This window comes from Zootoca vivipara, chromosome 15 (genome assembly GCF_963506605.1).
Source record: "Zootoca vivipara chromosome 15, rZooViv1.1, whole genome shotgun sequence".
In the NCBI taxonomy this organism is placed as follows: domain Eukaryota; kingdom Metazoa; phylum Chordata; class Lepidosauria; order Squamata; family Lacertidae; genus Zootoca; species Zootoca vivipara.
In genome coordinates, this window is record NC_083290.1 from 37,770,242 (window position 1) to 37,794,788 (window position 24,547).

Below are 24,547 nucleotides of genomic sequence, written 5' to 3' on the forward strand. Positions count from 1 at the left end.
TATTATTATTATTATTATTATTATTATTATTATTATTATTATTATTATTTAAGGGTTACAAAGGTAGTGCAGCCCAACAAGACAACGACAAAAACTTACTGTCAGCATACAAATCAATATGGCTAACCTAATCAAAACATCCTCCCTCCCCACTCACACAAGAAACTAAAGATCATCACAGCCAACCACAAATGAACAATCACATCCTAAGACGAATTCCGACCTCTCACCAACAGAGAAGCATGAACAAACAACAGAGAACCTGCACAAACGACGCTGACGCCAAACCCCTACACATATCAAGAAAAACAGAAACATTGACAATCCACCACACCCAACTAAGAATTTTCATTAAGTAACAAAAACACTATAATAAGCGTGCCAACAGAACAGTGGATTCAATGGAACCTCGTGCTAAGTGAAACGTAACTGCAGATTTGGTTTAGCAGATTCAAATATATAACAATCTGCACACACTGAAATGCCAGAAGAAGAAAAGCTCTCATATTATACACCAACCCAAATGTGTGCTTGTGCTTTTTGTGTGTGTGCATGTGTGGGTTAGTGACTAAAATGGTATGGGTTGAAGGAGAATTGAGATGTAAAGTAGTAGTAGTAGTAATAATAATAATAATAATAATAATAATAATAATAATATATTATTTATACCCCGCCCATCTGGCTGGGTTTCCCCAGCCACTCTGGGCAGCTTCCAACAAAATATTAAAATACAGTAATCCACCAAACATCAAAAGCTTTCCTAAACAGGGCTGCCTTCAGATGTCTTCTAAATGTCAGGTAGTTGTTTATCTCTTTGACATCTAGTGGGAGGGCGTTCCACAGGGCGGGTGCCACTACTGAGAAGGCCCTCTGCCTGGTTCCCTGTAACTTGGCCCAAATTTGTATATATTTTACTGAATGACATTGCATACATTGCAGCAGCCTTTGGCTATAAGCAATAAACTTGATACCGATACCGTAACTTGGCATCTCGCAGTAAGGGAACCGCCAGAAGGCCCTTGGCGCTGGATCTCAGTGTCCGGGTAGAACGATGGGGGTGGAGATGCTCCTTCAGGTATACTGGGCTGAGGCCGTTTAGGGCTTTAAAGGTCAGCACCAACACTTTGAATTGTGCTCAGAAACGTACTGGGAGCAAATGTAGGTTATGTGGTCTCGGCGGCCGCTCCCTGTCACCAGTCTAGCTGCCGCATTCTGGATTAGTTGTAGTTTCCAGATCACCTTCAAAGGTAGCCCCACATGAAGCGCACTGTAGTAGTCCAAGCAAGAGCTAACCAGAGCATGCACCACTCTGGCGAGACAGTCCAAGGTCTGTCTTTCTCAAGAGCTACTGAATACAACTGGACAAAACAGATGTTTGATTTTTTAAAAAGATGGTAACATGAAATACACACTAAATTTGTACTATATTTCTCTATAGTTCCAGAAGTGGCTTTTACATGGTATGAAAGCTCAGATATAATGCGAAAATCCCCAAGGATGTGCTCTCCATGCAGCTGGCTTCAGGCACCAGGCCAATTGGCGAACCAACTCTGTGCTACACAGATGTCTGCAAACATCAACCCTGCCATAAGGGAATCCCTTGCAGATGGCCACAAGGCCTGGAGACAGGCAATCAAGTTGTGCATCCATAGCAGTGACCAGAGGAGAAATGACCGTTGGGAGAAGTGCCGAGAGAAGGACTGCCATGGTGCATCTGAAGCACAGCTGGATGTCTTCATCTGCCCGAGCTGTAGCAAAACATGTCTCTCCCACGTCAGTCTCTACAGCCACAGCAGGTGCTGCAACCTTCCAACAGCTTGACCTCACCTCCAGAGGCACACTGCTCCGTGCAAAAATTAAGAGTTATACAAAATCCATGAAAATGGAAGAAACTGCCTTTTATTCTTTTGAGTCAGTTCTCTTGGATGGTGGTTGTGGGCTGCAACAACTGCAGGGACACATGCTTGGCATTCTGATTTCCAAATATACTAGGCAAGAAAAAGGAGTAGCAAAGAAAACTCTCAAAAGGCAGCAGATCCCCTATTCCATGTCAGATTCCCAGAGACAGGCTCACCACCCCAGAAGAACTGCACCTTCAGCCAGCCCTCAGCTCTTTATCTCTCTGCCTTTGTATCTTCAGAACTGCCAACCGACTTTTTAAATAATTTGGTCAGCTGGCAAGCAGACAAATCCTAAATACTCTTAAAGTGCTACAATTTAAGGCACTTTGCGGCTCAGTGTGAACGTCTACCCCCAAAGGTTCAACTAATGGCCACAGTAATGCACTGGAAATAATTAGAAAAAGAATAATTGGTTAGAATTAAAAAGGGTTTCTCATCTGAGAGTGATGGAAATAATGACCAAATTAAATTAGTTTTATACAGTTCCCAACTAGTGGTTGGGAGGTAGGAGGAGAGATGATTTATAAGTCGAAATTGCCTTGGTTAATTGTGGGGCTTCATCCTGTTTTGAATCAGACAGGACTTCAGAGATAAGGACTGATCTTTTGGAGTTTGTCAGAATCTCTTGAGGTTTCCTTTTTTTATCATGCCTTTCATTTCTGCTTTGATTTTTCCCCTAGCAACGCTTCACAATGAAGTTGATTATTTCTTGTTTTAGTTGGTTGCTCAAAGTTTTGACATGAAAGGCAGTAATCACAATACTGCTTTCAATTTAACAGAGAAAAATAAAGTTTTTAAAAATCCATTTCTTTGGGGATACACACACACAGTGCATTGTCTACTCAGAACTAACCCTCTATGAGTTCATTGAGACTTACTCACGAGTAAGCATGCATATCATTGCACTGACCCTTGGTTTCAATATTCTGCTCCGCCAACCTTTGCAACTCCTTTCGCTCCAAGCTGGCCCCAGTAATTAAAAGAACTGATGAAAACACTTTTTGAAGGAATCTGCATGTATTAGAGTTCATCAGAAAGGTAATTCCTACAAAAGAGGACTATTTCAATTCATTTGGATGTGAGAAAAATGAGGGGGGAGAAAATGAGTTGCAGCTCCCTTCCTCTCCCACCTTTAGGCTGCATGTGCTAATTACAACATATTTACATAAATGAGAACAGAAAGATGCATTGGGAAAAAGGTAACCAGGTATTAATTGGGACTATAGCTCAGTCACAGAGGACATGCTTTGCATCCTGAAGTTTTCAGGGTGTGGAGGGAGGGGAGAGAGGGGACACACATAATATGTATATATAAATATATTTCAACCTCTTTCATAATAGGAAAACCAGGGTCATTGAATGAAGCTGAATGGTGGAAGATTCGGGACAGTCAAAAAATGAAGTATTTCCTTACATATAGCATTGTTAAATGACAGAATTCAGTACCACCAAGTATGGTGAAGGCCACCAACTTGGATGGTATGAAAAGTGGATTAGACATATTTATGAAGGATAAGACCATATGAATTTATGAAGGATAAGACCAGTGACCAGCCATGATGGTTTTGCTATTTCCAGGGTCAGAGACAGCATCCCTCTGAATATGAGTTGCTGGGAAACAGCGATTCAGCAGCAACAAAACAAGGTTCTTAGTTTTTATTAGTCTTTCATAACTTACAGCCGTCCATCCCCATGAGCAACTAAGCTGCTGTTAGGTGATGCCTCTCCCGTTACTTCTCTTTATTTGCCATATCTGCCATATCTTTCCCCAACCCACTTCAAAGCAATGATATGCTTTAGCTCAGTCTCCTGCCATTTCAGTCGTGCTAACATGGTGCTTTGATGTTCTACCTGCTTATCTCATGACAAGGTGAAAATCCAGCACCAGCTTCGTTGAGAAAGCACTTTATCATTCCATATGTGCTGTTTTCTTTACTTGTCAAAGCTATGCAGAGATGCTGATGCATACCGTAGGTGCAGTGTCTACTTGACTCTTTGAGGGAAAGCTGAGCAAAACAGAATGTTTAGGAGAGTGGAGGGGGTGTTGGAACACCACATTATGGGGTCCCCTGGTTCAAGGGCACCTTGAAATAATGCATCCCAGTTGCTGTCAAAGGGGGCCTGTGGAGATGCCTGGCCAGTGGACTGAACAGGCACAAAGGCCACTGGGTCAATAATTGATGTTCAGGGACGTGGGTGGCACTGTGGTCTAAACCACTGAGCCTCTTGGGCTTGCCAATCAGAAGGTCGGCAGTTCGAATCCCCGCGACACATTCTACTCATGTAAAAACACCAGGCAGGCCCCACAAATAACCCAGAGATGCATTTCAAATAAAAGGACACATTCTACTCATGTAAAAACATGCTGATTCCTGGACCGTCCGTGGGCCAGATTTAGAAGGCGATTGAGCCGGATCTGTCCCCCAGGCCTTAGTTTGCCTACCCATGATCTAGAGCAGTGTTTCCCAACCTTGTGCCTCCAGATGTTTTCGGACTACAATTCCCATCATTCCTGACCACTGGTCTTGCTAGCTAGGGATGATGGGAGTTGTAGTCCCAAAACATCTGGAGGCACAAGGTTGGGAAACCCTGATCTAGAGCAGGCATGTGCAAAGTCTGTTTCAAGGGCCTAATCCGGCCCACTGGTCAATTTAATCCGGCTCCCATGGCAGTATATGTCCTGGGGTAAACTCCCCCCCAAAGCTCAGCAACTTCAAGCCTTAAAAAAGCTCAACAACTTTGGTCGGCCCTCATGGTTCACTTCATCAAATCTGGCCCTCTTTGAAAAAAGTTTGGGCACCTCTGATCTAGAGCAACTAATCTCACGGGAACAGGTTCTGCCTAACTAATCGCCTGCTCCCTCAATCTCTGCTATTGGCCCTCAGAGTCCTTGGATTACTCAGTGATCACCTGTCTCTTCTGCACATCAACTGCTGCTTGGGGAACTGGACCCCCTGCCTGACTTGGACTAAGTTATGTCCTCCGAGTCTTTCTAACTTGTGCTTATGTGACCCCTATTCACCTATAGTAGCCACTTACTGAACTTGACAAGCCTGGATTGTGCTTCTGAGACAGAGATTTCAATGTTGGCTGAACTGATTCACATCCCTTGAGCCACTGCACAGAGTGGAGCAGGAAGATGGGCCAGAGAGCACATTTCTCTAAAATGTGCAATGTGACCCCCTGCTTTTTAAAATATACAAGCATTTGTTATAAAAGTAACATGAATAGCATATTTGCAAAATATGGCAAAAATATATAAAATGCACATTTTTAAACATACTTTAATGAGTCTTAATATTTAACGTGACTCTCTCTCTCTCTCTCTCTCTCTCTCTCTCTCTCTCTCTCTCTCTCTCTCTCTCACACACACACACACACACACACACACACACACAAGAAATGTGCATCAGCTCTCTGTGAGGGACAAATGATAAGACAAGTTGGGATTATTCATGGGTCTCTCTCTGAGTTAGGTCAAAGCCCATGCTACTTTGTCAGTCTGCTTTTTCAGTTCCTGTTCTTTTTATTAAAGTATCATTCTATATTTCCCTATTTCTTTATGCTTCTCTAGGTCCAAGAAGTAAGACTGTCCAAGAAGTAAGAAGAATTAAGATTGTTCGAAATGTTACCTGTGGACGCCTAGAAGCTCCATATTTTTTTATTAAAGCATAGCAGCAGAATAGTAAACAAAAGTTTAAAAGCTTTTTTATAAAAAAATATCTACATTGTTGTGCTTTGACATCTAAGAAAGGGAAAAAACCCAATGAAAAAGAGGTCTTCAGAACTCTGCAGGAAGCTTTCTAGACAGCCTCACATTGTAAGTCCTATATCGGAGGTCTGTAATACATACTGCAGAACTCAATGAAGTTCTGGAAAGGAAAGGATGGTGTGAAGCTGCAAAGTTTTTTTAAAATGCACTAGCAATAATGCATACCGTTTGGTCACCTCTTAATTATTTTAAGATAAGAACGAGCAAGAGACAATCTCTCACCCCTTCCATAGGAAAGTGAATCCCTTTTATTCCCCCCATAAAGAGCCAGTGGACCTACTTATCTGCAACTTGACAGGCTCGATCTACTATGAAGAGGCTTCTGTGTCTGTAACTTTCATCCATTTTTATCAAAAGAGGCAAAAGTTATAATGATTTTTAGACTTCCCATTATAGCGAATGGAGAGCACAGAGCTTTGTTGTATACAGAGTAGCTCGGAACCTGAAACAGAGATCAATGGAGAGAGAGCACAGAATTTCTCTAAACAGATCAGATTTTTTTTTTAAAAAAAAGCATAGATACAGATACAAAATTATTACTGTTACCTGGGCACACCCCTGATAGAAACACGTGTGTGTGTGTGTGTGTGTGTGTGTGTGTGTGTGCGCGCGCACACACACACACACACACACACTGGATGTGGGAAGAGATAAATGACTTGGAAATGTACAAAACAGAATGGAATGACCCATATCAATTCTCACCTCTGGCCTCAGCAGACCAGTAGCTGTTTTATCCCTGAACTTCAGACTTTACCTTTTGGGGCCCAACTTATGCTGCACCCTAATAGGTCCCCCAAAGAGTATGCCAGATAATTGACTGTGTGAAAGGAAATCTAAGGCTGCCTTGATGACAACTGCCAATTCCCAATCTAAGGTGCTATTGCACAGAAGAGCTCAAGTTTGTGAACATCCACAGCAACTGGTGCCCAGCTTTTGTAGGGTGCAGGCCAGAACTCTTCAAATTGTTCTCTCCCTCTGATTTTATTTTGGCTTTTCAAAAAATTCACACAATCGTATTTCTCCCCCCTATCCTTAAGTGGTGTTTTACGAAGTGTTGATAGATGCCAACAATCATGACTGACTTCTATTATTATGTTTTGTTCCATGAGTGACAGGATGAATTGTGTGAATTCATTCCACACTGAATGAATTCCTTCAAAGCACCTTTCATATAACTGAAGCTTTTTCAAAGCCCAAGTGACAATTCCTGGTGGAACCTAACGTTGTTCTAATTTATTTATTTCGAAGCGAAGCCAACCCCCTGCTTCTCATTGCAACTGTCTGTAGTTTTGTGTTGTTGCAAAACACATTCATTTGGCCTCTTGGCTGTGAAAACAAAGACTAAGGCTCAAAGAACAATATCCTCTATTAGAACTTATGCTAAAAAATAAAAAGCAGACTGTTTTGAAGAAGTTTCACTTCATATATCACATGGAGAGTTCTCTCCATACAAGGTAATGTACCTGACTAACTTAGATTCATTAATTTGAATGGGCCTACTTGAAATAGAACAATCCTAAGTCTATTTTGCATCACTACTCCCTCTGATTTAAGAGGGTCAAGCAGTTTTCAGACCTCCAATGGAGAGTAATGTTATGAATGGATGAATCTGTCGATGTTTGGTATCTTGGTTTCTTCATTTTCTTATTTATTTCTATCTTAAGTTCAGCTTGAAGATAGGGCCATGTGGACCATGACAAATAAACACGAGCAGCTTAAGAACAATACAACATGAGTAATGTTAGGCATATCATTAAAAGACAGGGGGGGAACTAATATTGGGGATGCAAAGATCAAAAGTCGTGGAGGCAGTGGAAAAGGCTGCAAAATTAAAATAGACATCTGCAAGGCATATGGGCAAGAGATGACCCAGGCGGATGGAATAAAGCAGTGCTAGTTTGGAAACCCTACAATTTTGAAACACAAAGGGGACGATAAAATAAATAGCTAACAGCAGGGCTTATGTGGATGAGGAAGCAAACAATAGGAAGTGATGGCAGTGGCGGAGGAAAGGGGGTGTGCGGGGGATGCATCCGACCCGAGTGTCATCACTGAGGGGGGTGAGAAAAAGACAAAAATATCAGGGTTGTTTTTCATTTTGTTTTTTAAATGGGCTCACAGAACTTTTTAGTTCAGTCAATAAACGTAACGAAACGCGGCTGGCACTGGGCGCCACACCATGGGAGGCGGCACTTCCTGCCACGTTCTGGTAGTGACATGGCAGCTTAGGTGCCGCAGGCTCCGCGCTGCCTGAAATGGCAGCGTGGGGCTTGTGTCTGCCCACCACTTCTCCCTTAGCCACCCTACAGCTGAGGGGGGGGGGGCAGCAGAGAGGCTCCACACAGCCTGCCCAGCCCCCAAGGGTGGCTCGTGCAGCCCCTGGCTGCAGGACGCGCACAGAGCACCAGGCACCCGAGCAGCTAGCTACGCTGCTGAGTGATGGTGAAAACTTGGAGAGGTGTATATCCAAAGATGGGTGTGAGATGCTGTAAAGAATAACAAAGAAGAAGAAGTTTGTGCCACTTCCATATCAGTTTATTATGATATTAAAGGGTGTGCATGGACCTTCCCTCAAACCAGTTTGTGAGCCCAATTTGTAAATCTGGACAGGGCCTGATTTGGTCTGGACTGATCTGCACATGTTTCAACATGCCCAAGATCCCGGCCGCAAACTGGAAAATACAAAACTTTGAGTACCCCATTGACTTGCATTAGAAAACCAAAATGCCCATAACTTTTTTGCTTTTTCACATAGGGCCATGGAATCTGCAGACATGCTAGCTGAGACAGGGGGGATTAATCCTGACATATTGCAGATGGATAGTTGCAGGGTTTCTTGAGCCACCTACCTTTAAAACCTTTTTTTTAAAAAAAACCTTTAAGAAAGAATGAAAAAGACGACTGCACTTTTGTATTACACTGTACAGTGGTATTACACTGTATGTCTGCTACTTGTTTACGGACTGTACAGTATGCTGGACTTGTTACAGTGTACTCACAAGACTTACTGACACCCACAGACACCAAAGTACAGTCATACCTCGGTTTACGTACACCTCGGTTTGAGTATTTTCAGTTTAAGTACTCCGCAGACCCGTCTGGAACTGATTAATCCACTTTCCATTACTTTCAATGGGAAATAAAAAAATTCCTTCAGTAGCACCTTAAAGACCAACTAAGTTTATATTTTGGTATGAGCTTTCGTGTGCATGCACACGCATGCACACGAAAGCTCATACCAAAATATAAACTTAGTTGGTCTTTAAGGTGCTACTGAAGGAATTTTTTTTATTTTGCTTCGACTCAGACCAACACGGCTACCTACCTGTAACTTTCAATGGGAAAGTTCGCTTCAGGTTAAGTATGCTTCAGGTTAAGTACAGACTTCCGGAACAAATTGTGGTTGTAAACCGAGGTACCACTGTACTAATAACAACAGACACAGAAAACAGAAGTCAGCTGTAAATAAAGCTTGCCTAAAAACTACAGCCAAAGGGGGGGGGCAGTGCAACTAAGACAACAAACTTTCTAAAAAAAAGAGAGAGAAAAAAATAAGGTGAGATTGTGGACTCAGCTATATTACAGCTGCAAATAAAACGTTTTAAGTGTGTTTTAAGTGCAACATACAATGTGACACTAAATGGCAATGGTGAGCCTTTTGGAAAATTCAATGTATTTTTAAAAATGCGTTTAAAAAAGGAATTTTCACAATGGTTTTTATATGCATGTAGACTCCACCTATGAGTGACTGTGAAAGGATGGTAAACATTCAATTGGGTATATATTGTGAAGGAAATAAAAACAAGTTGAACAAATGCCACCAAACTCCATTGAATTATTTCTAAAAGACAAGACCTACAATGTTGTTGTTGTTTAGTCGTTTAGTCGTGTCCGACTCTTCGTGACCCCATGGACCATAGCACGCCAGGCACTCCTGTCTTGCACTGCCTCCCGCAGTTTGGTCAAACTCATGTTCGTAGCTTCGAGAACACTGTCCAACCATCTCGTCCTCTGTCGTCCCCTTCTCCTAGTGCCCTCCATCTTTCCCAACATCAGGGTCTTTTCCAAGGATTCTTCTCTTCTCTTTTTTTTTTAAAAAATTTTATGAAATATTTCGTATTTCATAGTCACAAACGAGATCATAAAACATATACCATAAATCATAAATTATATATCAAAGTTACATAACAGAATTGTAAAGCATAAATCAATAAGATAGAAAAAGAAAAAAGAAGAAAAGAAAAAGAAAAAGAAAAAAAAAAGAAAAAAGAAAAAAAAGAAGAAAAAAGGAGTATAGCATATATATATACTCCCATGCATATGTAATATGTATGCATACACATATACATATACATACCAGATAAAAAACAGCACTTACATAAACATAGAAATATAATACAGATTAAAAAAAGAAAAAGAAAAAAAAGGAGAAAAAAAAACACATATTTCCTATTGTTTGAACATTGCTTCCCTTATCAGTTCTACCTTGTCCTGCTTTATCTCTATCCCCGCATTATCTACCAAATTAACATTTCCTCCATTTATTACCCATTTGTTATTCATCCTATATGTATTTTACTCAAAGCATATCACCAAACTTGTGTTTATTTTTTATTTTTTTAAATACTCTTCAACATATTTCCATTCTGCTTTACTTTTCTGTATCGGGATATCTCTAATTGCTGCTGTCATCTTTGCTAAGTTCATGAATTCCACTAATTTTACTTGCCATTCACCAATTGTTGGTACTTTCTCTCCTTTCCAGTTCTTTGCTATAAGGAGGCGAGCTGCAGCACATGCATATAATAATATATTTTTCCTATCGTTAGGGAAATTATCTGGCACCATACTCAATAACATTATCTCTGGTTTTTTCTCAAATGATTCTTCTCTTCTCATGAGGTGGCCAAAGTATTGGAGCCTCAGCTTCACGATCTGTCCTTCCAGGGAGCACTCAGGGCTGATTTCCTTAAGAATGGATAGGTTTGATCTTCTAGCAGTCCATGGGACTCTCAAGAGACCTGCAATAGAGTTCTGCATTTTAAGATTTCACTGACCCCCTAAAAGCAATGTGATTGGAGAAGAATGCTGTGCCGGGTGGGATTCCAGCCCTCAAGCACTTAGTAATAAAAGTTCAGCTCCCCCCCCCTCCCCCTTTCCCCACCCTGGTGCTCAACATATTAATGTAGTCATTTTTATTTGCAACAATTTGGAGTCAGTCTCTCTGGAATCTTGGGAGAATGTTTTGAACTCAAATGGGCACAAATCACTACATGTTAATTCAACCCAACCACCCTGTAGCAATTTGTATATGCCTCAAGCCAATCTGTACTCAGCACAGATCAGTCCAATTTGGTTAGGGTTTCAGCAGAATCCAATGCATTGATATTACAGTACCTTAAAAAAGAAGTTTGCATGAAAATTCATACAAATTGTCACATGCATTTCTGCAATGAAAACCTAAGGTATGCAATTTTCTTTAATATACATATATTTGCTAGCAAATTCCTCTAATGTATTTTTGTATAGCATTTTCACTAATATGAAGGTTTTTTTTGTGTGTGTGTGTCTGTCTGTCTCTGCATTGTTTGGTTGGAAAATAGCCTTGCAAATTTCAAAGCACATAAATTTCAGTTCATATTGGTTCAGGAAGTGTGGATTAGATTGTTTCACATTAAAATGCAAACTGAATGGATTTCAATGCAATTCCCAAAGATTGCATTACAATATCTGTTAATAGCTTCCTACCCTCTTTGAAAAAGCATGTGCCTTCCTCCTATAGCTTCAGCCAAACATTCAGAAAACATTTAGAAAGTACAAATTCCATTGGACACCTAAGTTCTATTCCAAACATTATTCCTGGGGTGTACATCTAGCCAATTCATATTGGAGTTCTGGATTGCTTAAGAATCCCTAGCAATAGTACTGATGCAGCCACTTAAACTGACAACTGACACAGAACTATTCCAAATAGGATATCATATTTAGCCCTTCACATATTTTCTGTGATAATTCCTGCACTGGAATCTGTTCCCCAGGAAATGTGATGGGAATTAGCTGCTATTTGTCCCTGCTTAACCTTTATCATCTCCAAAGATGGAGAAAACTGTAAAAAAAGGGGGGAGGCGTGAACAGTTGGTGAAAATGCATCTTAAGGTTGGGAGGTCACAAACCCCGTTATGGTTTCCCCCGGGGCTTGCCGCTTTGCGTAGAAGGCATTCCGGCAAGCTACCACTGAGGGCTGTGGCGAGAAGTGCTCCTTCAGCCGATCCATTATTGTTTTGTAGGAGACGGTAGCGACATCTCTAGGTGCAAGGAGAGCCCGGGCGATTTCAAACGTCTCCTCTCCACAGACGCTGAAGAATGTCGCCCTCTTCATGGCATCGTCGGTGACTTCTTTCGCTTGCAGGGGGAAGTTGAAATGGGTGGCATACCCTTCCCAGTCTCCCGATGCTGGTTTGAATGGCGAGAAGCTGCTGTTGGTTGCCATTCTGGGTTCCTTGGGTCCTGGAGCTGAAGCCTGGATGCATGGTGCAATGTAGCACTGCGGCAGGTGGCGGCGCTGCGGTGCTGTGCGTGGTGGCAGTCAGCTCAGCAGGATCCCATCCTCGTCGCCAGTGAAATATACTCGGAGTCGAGAGTGAATTTCATGCTCTTTATTCAGCTCGTAGTCATCAAGGAGAAGAAGGGAAGAATGCCCTTTTCCCAAAACCATCTGCTTATATACATTATTTACACAATGGGCTTTGCCTGATTGGCTACTTCAGGGCTACACCTGTGGGCCAATCAGTTTGTGGATTGACTTCTGCCAGCAGCCGGCTCCCTCGACCAATAATGCGAGATGAGCACGCAACCCCAGAGTCGGTCATGACTGGACCTAATGGTCAGGGGTCCCTTTACCTTTTACCTTATTTACACAGTATCCTATCAGAAGTGGTGCCCACCCTCTCACCAGATGTTAAGGAGATGAGTAATTATATAACATACAGGAAATATCTGAAGGCAGCCCTGTATAGGGAAGCTTTTACAATGTTTTACTATGTTTTTACTGTTTTTTTCTATAAGCTGGAAGCTGCCCAGAGTGGCTGGGGCAACCCAGTCAGATGGGTGGGGTACAAATAAATCATCGTCATCATTGTCATCATCATCATCGTCATCATTGTCATCATCATCATGTTCACAGTACTGATGATAATCAATGTCAAAACGTTTGCTGTGTGATGTTTCAATGCTTACAACATTGTGTACACAATGGACATTGTAGTTCAGTAAACGCCTGTGTGTGTGAGAGAGAGAGAGAGAGAGAGAGAGAGAGAGAACTGCGCACACAGAGGAACAACAACAACAGTTTTATAAGACAGACTATGGCTCTGCTGAAAAATAATAAAATATCCCAAGATATAAATGAAATACTTTGCTGCAGGGAGCGCAATTTCACATGTGGCAAACCACAGCATTCAGACGATCTTTCTGATTCACAAATGGAGAAAGACGTCCATCACAACCCCACAGACAGAGACCAGCAACATTTTCAGCACATGAGAGATATATACCAAGGCAAACAAACAATTCAACATGGAACATGGGCATTCATCCAACAAGAAGGGTTTTCTGCCAAGGTAAAATCTGACTCCCTGAGAAGGTATTTTCTCAACTTTTTTGTATTCATTTTGTGTTTTCTCCCTGACAGGTACAATGACAAGGTCTGAATTGCAGGGACATGAATATATAAAAGAAATTATAGAAAACAGATAATCCTTTTTACAGTTGCAGAATACTGAGGCTGAGACAGGTCCCAAGTATCACCTGTGAATCCATGGCAAATACAAAGATATAATCAGTGCTTTTTTCCTGGGGGGTATACAGGGGTACGCATACCCCTAAACATTTTGTGAATCTAAGTTTGCCCTCATTGAGGGGCAGTATTTCAACATGAGTAGGAAAATGAGAGTGCCCCTAAACATTTTTTTAAAGAAAAAAAGCACTGGATATAATCATCTTCCCTTCATTTGCTATATTTATAACCAACCTTGTCTCAAACTGTTCTCAGGGAAAGGTACAAGAACACATTCGAAACAATCATTATGTTAATTAAAAAGTACAAATAAAACAATGTATAACAACAATCTTAAAATTCAGAGCAACCATTTCCCTGAAAATAAGGTAGAGTTAGCAACTCATAAATGCTTGAGAAGACAAATTCTTCCTGTGAAATTTGGTGCTATTTGGAATTTTTAGTAACTCTTCAGCTTTAAGTGAGAATATCCAAATATTTATGAACAAAACGAATATTTTTTCCCTTTTCCTTTTTTAAAAATACTACTCCCACTACAAATTCCTAGGGTCTTCAGGATCTCAGGCCAGAAAAAAGCTTGGTGAGCTCTTCACTCAGATGTCTCTAGCCCCAGAAGCATACCTGCCAAGTTCCGGCCTGAGAAATAAGGGACTGGACCGGAAGTAGCGCTGCCGCCATTTTGGAACTGGGCGGAGCATGCTCAGAAGCGACTTTTGATGCTGCTCTGCACTGTTCCAAAATGGCCACCGCACCAGAAGTCGCGCTGCAGCCATTTTGGAACTGGGCAAAGCAGCATCAAAAGTCGCTTCTGAGCATGCTCCGCCCAGTTCCAAAATGGCCGCCGCACCAGAATAAACCGGGGGGAAACAAAAAAATCCGTTTTTTCAGCTGGGGACAGCTGGAAAAACGGGGGTTTCCCGGGGAATACGGGAAACTTGGCAGCTATGCCCAGAAGACCCAGAAGTGCTGCCTTTCCCCCCATGCACTGTCCTGGGTTACTGTGGCAAAGCTTGTGCATAGCTGAGATCTTTATTCTATTTCTGCTATTCTTTCTCTGTCCTTGCTTCCTTCCTCCCTGGGAACCAGGGGTGGAGGAAAAGGGGTGCAGTGGGGGCGGTCCGCCGTGGGTGTCACCACTGAGGGAGGTGACAAAATGGCAGTTGGCACTCACCACAGGGCCTGCAGAGCTCCCAAGCCACGTGTCTCTCCTGGGAGTGACACGGTGGCTTGGGTGCCTGTAGGCTCCGCGCTGCCCTAAACACCTTGTAGGGCAGTTGAGTGGGAGGAGGCAGGCAGACTCCTCGGAGGCCCTGTGGAGCGTCCTGCCCCGGCTAGCCCCGCCCCTGGGCACAGGGCATGCGTGCCACCACAGGTGCCTGGTCAGCTTGCTCTGCCGCTGCTGGGAACCCCTCAAATTGTGCTGCTATCACACCTCTATCCCCCAGCTCACCAAGTGTCTTTCCTCCCATGGGACATCTCCACCCAGTCTCTTCTGGTCTGCTTTGTTCACGGATTCAACTGTCATAGGAGCCAACTCATAGGATCTGAGGTCCTTTGCCCGCCCCCCCCCATAAAATATTTGATAGGGCCACTCCCGCCCCCCAAGTGGATGGGCATTACTATTCAAATGGTATGGGTGAGCCCCATAATGTGACATCATGTGATAGATGGTGTGGGTCAGGGCTTACCTGGGCCCCGCAACTGCGGACCATTGGGCTGACAGCAGGAGTGGGGAACAGCTGTGCTGGGCACTCAAAATGTCAATGTATCCTGGAAATCAATCCACGATACCTCTGGAATGCCAGAAGGATACAATAGAAATGTGCTCTGTAAGAAATTTGAACTTGGCTGCAAAAGGCTGTGGGTGGGGATCTGATTCTTATACAGAGCAGATACTTCACTTTGCAAGACAATGTTTGGAGTGCAAATCTTTGAGCCAGCCCCTAATCAAGTTCTGCACGCAACGTTCACTCAGATTAAAATCTTCTAAATGGTCCTACTTAAGCGTTGCACAGGCCAGCCATGCCAAACCGACTGTGCCCGCTGTGAATTTTCATTTGCAATGTATTTGGCACCTCAGCTGCATACAGTTTGATCTGCAATGTTTGCAGCTGGATCTGTGAAAAGACCTGACCATGATGCTAAACAGATCAGCAATGCTTTCCTCCTTGCTAATGCCATGTACAAAACAGAGAGCAAATTAGATGCCTCTGTTACTAAACATTTCAGCTCAATCAGCCCAACTCAGGGCAGCTTCACCTGCCAGTAATTTACAGCCATGAGCAGAATACTATATACACACTGGGTATGAAGTGGATAAGAGATAAGTTTTATCTCCTCTCAAAATATTAGAACCTGGGGCTATCCAAGGAAGCTGAATACTGGGACAAACAAAATGAGGTACTTAATTAAATTATGGTATTGTTACCAGAAGATATAGTGATAGCCACCAACATGGATCACTTTAAAATGGGATTTGACCAGGGGTGAGAAGAAGGTAGATTGGGATCTTCTGCTGGAATTTAGTGGGTTTTAACACATCCTGCAAAACCACTGCAAGGAGCATGAATTGCATGTGCTAAGTCATGATCTTTATGGAAGCCAAAGTGTTATGAAGTTGAGCATTAAGTCCATGTGTCCATGGCCCTTGAAAGTCAATCCAAGATGAGGTTAATATGTCATAGAGATAAATTCACTAAGAAATTTGATATCCTTCCTCCAAAGATTGCACAGGCTCTACAGCATTTATTTAGCACCAAGAGTGCATCTGATACATTTCACAGGCCATAGAAATTAAAATAAAACCAAAGGGTTAATGGTAGTTCCTCAACTGTACAGGTAGGTACAATAAATTTATTTGAAAATATCATGAAACACCCAGAGATAAAAAACGTACAAAACTTTTGTAATAAATGCTGCCTTTTAAACAAAACAGAATTCTAGTACATTGATTATCAATAGTACATTTCCTAGAGTGAAAGACAGTCTTTGTTAATATAGTGAGCCTGCAGCGAGTATTATTGAAATCTTGAATGAATCTCTTCAAATGTAGCTCAAATAGGGATGCTGCAGTAATCTTCCAGGATCAAATTGTAACACAGATACTGTAGTTCAGCTGGTAAGGACAAGTATCCCCATTTCTTATGTCCAATTCAATCTGATTTCATTTCCATCCATCAGGGAGAAAGTGTTGATAGCCCGAGACTTAAAAACTCGTTCCTGCTGCTTGGAGGGGGGAAATAGATGTAGCTGGATGCACAACTTCTTGTCCAAGCTCAGAGATATAAGTACACACAAGCGACAAAAAAGCAGCAATGAAACTGATAAGCCATGCCATTTCTGCAGGCAGTTCAACGAAATTCCCTCAGTGTCTACAAAAAGTTGAGGAGAGGTTGTCAATTTCATTTCTCTGGTGAAGAGACAACTGGACTCCGACTTACTAGTTTTGCTGCTCTTTTCAGCTTTTATTTTGAGGAGTCTGGGCAAGATAATGCAGGGGTAGGAAACTGGATCCGACTGATGAGACAGATCTTTATCTCTCCCCTCCCATGAGCCATGTTTGACAGGTGGGTGGGGCTGGCCACCTATGAATCACTGGGCATCACAGTGACACCAAGGTCACCTGTTTTTGCTCCATGTGCTAGGGTTGCCATACATATAGAATTTTCCATATATGGCAGAAAGCACTGAAGTGTGCAGATTTTCACTTTTTAAAATATGGCAACCCTCCCACGTGCTGATTTGATTGTTGGGGCTTCAAAGCAGCACATACAACTCCTTACATGTGCCAACAATCAGCTACAAGTCGCTTCTTGGCCCAGACCTTGCCCTACACATGATGTAAAATATGACATGAGGTGTAGGAGAAGTGAAGGTGTCTTCACCAAAACAGCCTCATGGGTCAAATGAAAATTAGGTTCATGGGCTGGAGGTTCCCCACCACTGCTTAAATCAGGGGTCCCCAGACTTACCGGGCTTCGGGCCGGTGCCCGCCGTGCCGACCGCGCGGCGGGCCGGAGGGCAGGGGAGTGCGCGTGCAGCGGGCCGGAGGGCGGGGGAGTGCGCGCCCGTGCGCATGCGCACACGCACACGGTCGGGAAAAAATCGCCGAAAATCGCTTGTGCGCATGCGTATGGGCCTTCCCCCGACCCGGAAGTGCATAGGAAATGACCTCTTCTGGGTCGGGAGAGGCCCATACGCATGCGCACAAAGGATTTTCGGCGATTTTTTGCCGATTTCGAAGATCGCCGCCGCGCTGCGTGCCGTAAGAGCAGGCGGCGGCAGCGGGCGGCGGGGGTCGTCGCAGGCCAGATTGGGAGGCCAATTGGGCCGCATCCGGCCCGGGGGCCATAGTTTGGGGAGCCCTGGCTTAAATGTTGCGAATTTTGCGCAAAGGCTGCAGAGAGCAGCAATGAAACAGAAAAACGCAGGTTGTCTGGATAATCTGTGGATATCTATGGATATCTAGAATGCCCTCAGGTGCAACAGCAATAAATAAATCCTGTTTGAAGCAATAACTGCTGATGGGGCTGCCCCACTGGAGTGCAGTTAGACCAATATTAGCCGCTATAACACCTGGAAGGCTAACGGAGATAGCATACCATATTGACACTTTTCAGAATTTTTGTCTTGATACTGTCAGCCTCCTTTGGAGGAGGGGAGAGAGAGACAATAGTGAGCCAGCAGCCTCATCAGAAGATCCTTCCTGTAAGATCCCTGAACTATTTTTAAGCTAGTGGGGGATAGAGATGGGGAATAAATTTAATTCAGTTCCCATTTAAATTTGCCCTTTTTAAAACCTGAAAACACAGCCATCCTTCAAAATCCACCGTTCTCCAAATTTTGCAATGCAGTTCAGCAAGTGTTTACAAACATGCATATATTGTGGGAAATGTGCACCGATATGAATATATTGGTTAAATAACACACTGAATTTGCTTGCAAAAATGTGTGCATCAGTGCAAACGTGATACAAAATGTGTTTATTGGAGAAATTTGCACTAAAATGCTGAAGAAATTTCATTAGTTTTTTCGTAAAAAAAAAAAGGAAATTGTTGCAAAAATGTGGAGAACTGAATTTAGCATTAGGAAAATTAGAAACTAAGAGAAATGAAACTGACAGATTATTCCATCCCCAGCAAAGGAAGACTAGACTAGGAAACCTGTACAGTCATACCTCATGTTGCATCCGCTGCAGGTTGCGTTTTTCGTGTTATGAACGCGGCGGACCCGGAAGTGTTTACTTTCGGGTTTCACCGCGTGTGCATGCGCAGAAGCGTTCTGAGCGCTCCACGCATGCGCAGAAGCACTCTATCTTGCTTTCGCTCATGCGCATAAGCGCCGCTCGGGTTGCGGACTTTTCGGGGTGCGAACGGCACCCCGGAACGGATCAGGTCCGCAACCTGAGGTACCACTGTACTGTATTTTTGCTCCTTAAGATGCACTTTTTTTCCTCCTAAAAAGTAAGGGGAAATGTCTGAGCATCTTATGAAGCGAATGCTGCATGGAGGAGGAACAGATGGGAGCCATGGCTCCCGCCCTTCTCTCCTCTGTGGCTTGCTTTAAAGCAGCAAAGCAGGACAGGAGCCGCTTACATGGGTGTAAAGCAAGCACAGCAGGAGCCGTGTAATCCCTCTGTCCCCGTGCTCGGCCGTCCTATTGGGATGGGCGTGTGTGCCACCCCTTGGGATGACACTTGCATGGGCGACATCCCAAGTCCCCACAGGAAACGTGCCACCATGCTAGACCCTCCCTCCACCACTGGTTTTGCCGGGACAGTAGTGCCTTCCTTTGCAGAAGTGTGAAATTTGAAGGGCGGCTGTGGTTTGGTCCTTGTGCTTGGTACGAAGGTGTGAATTAGGTAGGTTTGACTTTAAATGGGAATTGAATCAGATTTCTCCCTCATTCCTCATTCCATATGAAAGCCCCCAGAGCTCTCTGCAATGAACAAAAAAGGGGGAAAGTCCCACTTCTTTTGGCTTTATTAAAATAATTGTGTGGGGCCAAACCATACAGTCCTTAGATCTAAGGGACTCAATGTGGGAAGCTCATATATTTCCATTGCCTGCCTCCCTCACTAGGGGATAAAGTCTCTCTTCATTTGTTAATGACAGTGATGATGGTTCTTAATGCCACTGTTGACTTTACATGGTTGGAATATTATTCTGATATACCGGTAGTTTATTAAATAGTTAAGAACAACATTTGATTCAGAATATTTTTTTCTTGTTTTCCTCCTCTAAAAAACTATGTGCGTCTTATGTTCAGGTGTGCCTTATGGAGCGAAAAATACGGCAGTTTCTGACAGGAACATCAGTCAGCCTAAGAAGACTATTGGGACATCCTCGCCCTTCCTTTCCCTGGCAAGAGTGGGCAGTGGTGGGGGGACGCAATGCATGCCTGACCCCTGGGCAGGGGCATTGCTACCACTCACTGGGAAAGAAAGAGGGAGGGAAAAGGTCAGTACTGTGTGGGCAGACTGGCAGGAGTGCTGTTGGTTCTGCTGGTGTGGCCACACAACATAATCCTCCCCATCTTGTCTCTCTCCCAGTAAATGGGATTGCTGCCACTAATATAGGCTAACCAGATGTCCCCATTTCCCAGGGACAGTCCCCAAATTTGCAAATAAGTCCCTGGAGAAATTCAATCCCTGGAATGTCCCCAGATTTCATCAAATGTCCCCGAGAAATGCAGCAGCAGCAGCAGCAATCTCAGCAGCCCAGAGCAGTTGGCTCTGGCTGGCTTCAGGAGCTGCTCGGAAGTCCCCATATGATGGTGGTGCAGGGGCTCTAAGATCAGGGCCGTCTTAAGCATATCTGGTGCCGTGGCGCGAGGATCCCTCCGGCGCCCCCCTCGTTTCCCAGTGTGGCTGCTGCGGGTGCAGCAGCGTGGCGCCCCCTGGCGGTCCGGCGCCTTGCTGCATTGCGCCCCCCAGCCTTGCCTTAGGGCCAGCCCTGTCTAAGATGCAGCTTCCAGGCTGCCTCCGCCTTCCCTGACTCCAGCAACTAAGCTGTGAAGGGAGGCTTCATGCTGCCTATCAGAGCAGCCTCCCAATTCCTACTTGCATTCAAGCAGGAGCGGGGCAGGGATCTCTCAGTTAGGAAGCCTCCCTTCCCAGTTGAGGGATCCCTGCCCCCTCCTGCTTGCACGCAGGCGGGATTGGGGCTGCTCCAATGGGAAGGAAGGCATCACGCTGCCCGAGCCTCGCTGCCGCCGCTCTCGGCCCTCCTTCTCCGCCTTCCATGCCTGACCCACCACACACTGCTTCCCCACCACCCCCACTGAAGAACCAACAACTCAGGGGCTGCCCAGGCTCATGGAGAAAGGAGATAGAAGCTTCGGAGGAAGGGGAAACATGGTGGTTGAGGTCAAGGCGGTGGCCGCCACTCTGCCACCGCCATCGCTGCAGCATCAATGTCCTGAACGTGTGGTATTTATTTAAAGTGTCCCCGGATTCATTGGAAAAAAAAATCTGGTAACCTTACACTACTAGGAGGGGGGCAGGTGCCCCCACAGCTCCTCCTGACTGGCTGCTCCTTTTCCCTGGAGCTACTTAATACCTGTGTGCCCTCATGAAAGACAAGAAGCGATGGCACCTGGCCCAGGGGACACATGACCACCAGCTCCTGAACTAAGCCTGAGACTGCAGACATGTCAAACCTGCGGCCCTCCAGATGTTTTGGACTACATTTCCCATCTTCCCCAACCACTGGTCCTGCTAGCTAGGGATCATGGGAGTTGTAGGCCAAAACATCTGGAGGGCCGCAAGTTTGACATGCCTGCCTGAGAGTATTTGGTAGCATTTGCAGCGTTTTAATATTTACATTGTAAACCACCTTGGGTGCCTTGGCAGAAAGGTGTCATATAATGCAATAAACAAACAATCCCTGCCTCCTTGGCACTGCCCCATATGTACACACACACACACACACACACACACACACAAGCACAGTTCATTCTATCCCTGTAGGATGCTAGCACTTCATTTTGCCAAATGTCTTAGATGAGGCCAAACGCTAATTTGAAAAATGGCCATGTAACAAACATTTTCAGCAGGGCAAGTCTCCTCTCACTGTGACACAACCCTGTCAGACCCGGGGGGGAGGGGGGGCCGAACTATATTTTGAAAAATAAAAATAAAAATGAACAAATTCCTATGCCCCACAAATAATCCAGAGATGCATTTTAAATAAAAGGACACATTCTACTGATGTAAAAGCACGCTGATTCCTGGACCGTCCACAGGCCGGATTTAGAAGGTGATCGGGCCTGATCTGGCCCCCGGGCCTTAGTTTGCCTCCCCATAATGCAAGTGATGTCTACTTCTGTATCTAACTTGAGATGATTCTCCAGGGCCTCTCAAGCCTCCGGAAGAAGGCTCACAAACTGTGGCATTCATTAGAGCATCATTTTCATAGCCTGCCTTCTCTCCTCAGTATTTTTGATCTTGCCGAAGACTTCGTGCATCTTTTTAGGAATGCTTTCTGCTTAATTTACAGCTTATAATTTTCTTGATTTTTGTCTGATTAAGTGAGACCTTTAATGACATTTCCAATTTTATTTTATTTATTTATTTTTTTAATGTTGGGTGACGTTTTAAGGTAATGACCTATTTGCTATACTGAAAGCAACGGAGACAGAACTTACCAGATCTAATTATGCAGTTTGCAAATGTGACAGCTCTGATGTTGCTGGCGCGCGAGTCTCTGTGGTTAAATTAAAAGTATAATGACAGTAATTACATTAATTAGCCTTTTTCCAGTTTGTTGCTAGCAAAGGTTCCCCCCCCTCTTTTTTGCATATTTACATGAGTAACATCTACTTTGGTTTCTCACTAAAAAAATTAAAAGGGCTACTGTAACTAAACAGCTGATTTATCATAGGTCTTTTAATTCATGAGTTATGCTCTGAGAGGGAAGGAAGATGCCAAAAAAGAAAGGATTAACATCTCAACAGTTGCTTTCATAAATTATTGAAATGCACAGCCCGGAATCTGTAACACTTAAGATATTTAACCAGACATGTAGTGAGATACATAAGGAAAGCCACAAGTACCACTGTGCGACATAAGACACAAATTGCTACATGGGTTTGCCGTGCAAAGGATGTAACTAGAGATATGTCTTTAACCCGTACTGGTGCTCTAGTGGAGGAATGAATATGGATGGGGATTACAAGGCTGTGCATCCGCTGATCACATACAACGCAAAAGGATCTCCCCTGGCAAGAGCCCCTTGGATCTCTTCCTTTTTGCCATTGTTCACCCACTCCTCTCCTCCTCTGGCCTGGGCAACACTAGTGGCTAGAGGAAGGCACAGTAAGTAAATAAATAAATAATAATAATAATAATAATAATAATAATAATAATAATAATAACAACAACAATAATACAGTGGTACCTCAGTTTATGAACACAATTGGTTCCAGAAGTCTGTTCATAAACTGAAGCGTTCATAAATTGAAGCGACCTTCCCATTGAAAGTAATGGAAAGTGGATTAATCCGTTCCAGAGTACTCCGTGGAGTACTCAACCTGAAGCGTACTTAACCCGAAGCATGGGTGTAATTGGTTCCGGAAGTCTGTTCACAAACTGAAGCGTTCATAAACTGAAGCGAACTTTCCCATTGAAAGTATGGGTCCGCGGTGTTTGTAAACCGAAAATTCATAAACCAAGGTGTTCATAAACCGAGGTTCCACTGTAATAATAATTTGTTATTTCTACTGCGTCCATCTGGTTGGGTTTCCCCAGCCACTCTGGGCGGCATTCTAAAGAACATTAAAACATGGGCGTAGGCAGGGGGGGCAGGAGGGGGCAATTGCCCCCCCTAGAAGCAGGGCCACTGGCCAGCCTGCCCCACTGCCCGCCCGGTGCCGTCTCCCTTCTCCCTGGCTGGCTGTGGGGCGGGCGGCGGGAAAGCACCAGAGCCGCGCAAAGCGTTTGGCTGGCTTTCCCTCCCTCCGCCCCACAGCCAGCAAGGGAGAAGGGAGACGTCCCTTCTAGCCGGCTGGCTGTGGGGCGGGCGGAGGGAAAGCCAGGCAACCGCTTTGCGCGGCTCTGGGGCTTTCCCTCCACCTGCCCCAGCGATTGCAGAGGGGGAGGAGGGGATCGGAGCAGCCCGATTTCGGGCGGATCCTGGCTCCCCCTTGTCCCTTCCGATCGCGGAGGGGGAGGAGGGAGTCGGAGCAGCCCAATTTCGGGCTGATCCTGGCTCCCCCTCGTCCCTTCCTATCGCGGAGGGGGAGGAGGGAGTCGGAGCAGACCGATTTCGGGCTGATCCTGGCTCCCCCTCGTCCGTTCCTATCGCGGAGGGAGTCGGAGCAGCCCGATTTCGGGCTGATCCTGGCTCCCCCTCGTCCCTTCCTATCGCGGAGGGGGAGGAGGGAGTCGGAGCAGCCCGATTTCGGGCTGATCCTGGCTCCCCCTCGTCCCTTCCTATCGCGGAGGGGGAGGAGGGAGTCGGAGCAGCCCGATTTCGGGCTGATCCTGGCTCCCCCTCGTCCCTTCCGATCGTGGAGGGGGAGGAGGGAGTCGGAGCAGCCCGATTTCGGGGTGATCCTGGCTCCCCCCTCGTCCCTTCCTATCGCGGAGGGGGAGGAGGGAGTCGGAGCAGCCCGATTTCGGGCTGCTCCGATGTGGCCCCGCCCCCGCCCCTTGGCCCCGCCCCTTGCTCCCCGCCCCTTGCCCCCCCTGATTTTCATCCTGGCTACGCCCCTGCATTAAAAACAGAATCAAACTTCAAACAAAAAAAACTTCTCTAAACAGGGCTGCCTTCAGATGTCTTCTAAAAGTTAGGTAGTTGTTTATTTCCTTGACATCTGATGGGAGGGTGTTCCACAGAGCAGGCGCGACTACTGAGAAGGCCCTCTGCCTGGTTCCCTGTAACATGGCTTCTCGCAGTGAGGGAACCGCCAGAAGGCCCTTGGAGCTGGACCTCAGTGTCCGTGCAGAACGATGGGGGTGGAGACGCTCCTTCAGGTGTACTGCAGTGAGGAGGTAGACTCAAGGAGGGAGAGGACATGGATAATATCTGGCCCAGGAACCCTCCAAAACTGGGACTGACATTGGATGTCTTATAC